The 3,011-nt window shown below is 49.0% G+C and overlaps 1 pseudogene; it reads left to right on the top strand.

The window, feature by feature from the left end:
* Nucleotides 1-2,299, top strand: LOC124096115 (olfactory receptor 2W3-like; annotated as a pseudogene).
* The last annotated feature ends 712 nt before the right edge of the window (nt 2,300-3,011 follow it).

Below are 3,011 nucleotides of genomic sequence, written 5' to 3'. Positions count from 1 at the left end.
ATGGTTTACATCATGAGTTGGAAATTGTGACGTGTTTGGCAAAAATAATGGTGAATGTGTTGTCATAGAAATTATCTCATTTCTGTGTTCTTTTTAGCTTGATTTCATGGGAGGTTTTTTTCATATTTCATCTGACAAGGGAGCAATCTGGATGCTGGGTGAGGAGGGTGAGGGGCTCCCTAGGATTGAGGACCCTGGATGCTCCTCTGAGCCCATCCCTGCATCCTCCAGGTGAAGTTCAATGCACAGGGCGCCTTTTGCCTGGGGTGTCTCTGGGTCACTTCCTCTCCACTGTGAGGAGAGGATCCAGGGTCAGGACTGTTGGGGCTCCCAGGAACCTGGGTTTCCTATTGGGAATCAGAAGCCTGAGCAGTAACCTCCACACAGGTACCAGGTACTTAGGATCCTGTCCCCATTGCTCAAGTGAGGAGAACAACACATGTCTCCCACCACAGGGGTGGCTGAGGTCATGGCACAGCGCCAGGCTCCCTGAGTTCCTCTCCTGCAGTTATGCTGCTGCTGCAGTTTTACTTTGGTTTTTATTTCTCTCCTTTGCAAGTGGCACCTTGTATGGTCTCTGTTTCTGGGAATGTTGATATATTTTCACTTTTTATATGAGATTTGTGTGTATTTTATAGTAGTAAATGATAAAGTATCATAATGACAGCATGGATTCATGCATTCGTGACATTCTAAATTTTTGATAAAGATTGAATATGTAGGGTGGGGCTGTGGCTCCGTGGTGGAGTGCTCGCCTAGCATGCAGGAGCCACTGGGTTCGATTTTCAGCACCACACAACTATGAAATAAATCATTGTGTCCACCTAAAAACCTAAAAAAATAAATATTTTTTAAAGACTGAATATTTAGTTACATGTTTTATCTTATTAGTTTATCAAGTGCTTGCAAGGCTCTAAGCATGTTTTATTTACTGAACCATATTTCTGTATGAGTTGCTCTTGTACTTCAACCCCGTGATGTTCAAGGATCAGGTGCATATGGTGTTTCCTAAATCCTTTCAGGTGGTTGTTTGGGGTGTTCTTTGTGCCTCTGAAGTTTTGACAGGAGCTCAGGAACTTGTGTAGCTGGAAAAAGCAAAGGATGAAGCTCAGCAGGTGTGTGTCCTCCTGTTCTGCAGTAACAATGAATCGGGGGTGGATAAGTGTGAAGATGGCAGCCACATTTCCTGGGTGCAGACCAGCTCTCCCCCTCCACGTGGGACATTTACTTCACACAAGTGTCTCTGTTTCTTTTATATAACTTGGGGATAATAATAATAATCCCAGCAGAGCCTGCACAGCACAGATAGAGGTTATGTGAGTCAATAAACACTGTGCTGTGTTAAGCCTGGCTAGGAGCCCACACTCCAGCAGCCCTTGCCTCTTCTGATGTTGACACCTCTCCTCGGGTGCCATAGAGATCGATGGGACCAATGGTAGCACCCAGGGCATCGTCATCCTCCTGGGATTCTCCAATTGTCCCATTGTGAAGAGGGTCCTCTTTGTGGTCCTCCTGATAGCCCGCCTGCTGACCCTGCTGGGCCACACTCCATCATCCTGGTGTCACAGCTGGACCCTACCTCCACATGCCCATGTATTTCTTATCCCCTTCGTTCTTCCTGGACCTCAGCTTCACCCCCATACCCAACTGCTCCACAACCTAAGTGGCCACGACAAGATCATCAGCTCTGCAGGGGCACAGTCCAGCTCTTCCTGTTCTTGGGCCTGGGTGGAGTGGAGGGACTGCAGCTGGCTGTCACTGCCTATGACACATTAGTGGCTATCTGGAAGCCCCTGTCCTACACAGTGACCATGATTTCCAGGCTGTGGTGCAGTCAATTCCTTGGTCATGTGTCAGTTATCCTATGGTTACACTGCTGTGCACACAAGAAGAAGGATCACTTCCTGTGTGAGATACCTATCCTGATCTGTGTGGCCTGTGTCAGCATGGTGGCTATTGAGGGCACTGTCATTGTCCTGGATGTGGGCATCATGCTGTTTCCCGTGATCTCCCTCTTGGTCTCCTATGGCCACATCATCAGTGTTGTGTTCAGAATGTAGTTGTACTCAGGAAGACATAGTCTTCAACACCTGTGGCCCACCTCACCCTGGGCTCCCTGTTCTACAGGAACATCATCTTCAAGTACATGCAGCTAGGAGCCGCTCCTCCAGGGACCAGGGCAAGGTCCTCATTCTCTTCTGCAACCCTATCACCCCCTCCTGAACCCCTCATCTACACCCTCAGAAACAGGGAGGTGAGAAAGCTGATGCTGGGGAACAGAAAAGGGGACAAGGAGTGAAGGCCCAGGGAGTGAAAATCACCCAACCTCAGGGTCAGCTCCATAAGGGCCTCTGCTATCCTCTGAGTCATGGGGCAGATGAGGTGTCTGCCTGCAGCTCTTAGCACCCTTGCAAGACTGGCCTTCTGGGTGCCTGATTAAGGCCAGTGCTGTGGGTTTTATAACAGCACAGGGCCTGTCCTTCACACCTGGATGTGCAGACCTGACTCTGCAGGCTGGTACCAGGGCCACACTGGCAGTGGCCACACTGGCAGCAGCCCCCCGGGTCCTACTTCTGTAGTTTGCTGAGTTCACAGTGGTGCACTCAGCATTTTAGCTGGAACCTCCCAGCTCTCTCAGGGCTCTTGGTATGAACCACTGTCTCTTCCTGGATGGCATCAAAGCTGAGTTCAGCATGGGTTGATATTTCCCTCCCATAGGCTTGCAAGGAAGCATGTTGTCTTTTTCTGCCCTTTGTTAGAAGACAGATAAATGAATGTGGTGGGAGCACAAGGTTAAGAGAGTAATTATAAATGTGGCCCAGTGGGCAGACCCCACATGCTTCATTTGCCAAAAAGCAATGTCTCTGGAGCCCTGCCTGGAGGAAGTGGACAGGATATGTCACATTCTCCAGCAAACCACCTGTTATCTGCATGGAAATGCAGGTCAGAATTAGTATGGGTGACAGGAACCCAAGAGAGTTTGAAGGGAGTGATTTTTGTGACCCTTTTGC

This window comes from Marmota monax, unplaced genomic scaffold (assembly GCF_021218885.2).
Source record: "Marmota monax isolate L192 unplaced genomic scaffold, Marmota_monax_Labrador192_F-V1.1 WCK01_AAM20220418_F8-fsc01216, whole genome shotgun sequence".
In the NCBI taxonomy this organism is placed as follows: Eukaryota; Metazoa; Chordata; class Mammalia; order Rodentia; family Sciuridae; genus Marmota; species Marmota monax.
Note: the sequence above shows the minus strand (reverse complement) of the source record. Positions and strands in the feature narration are given on the sequence as shown.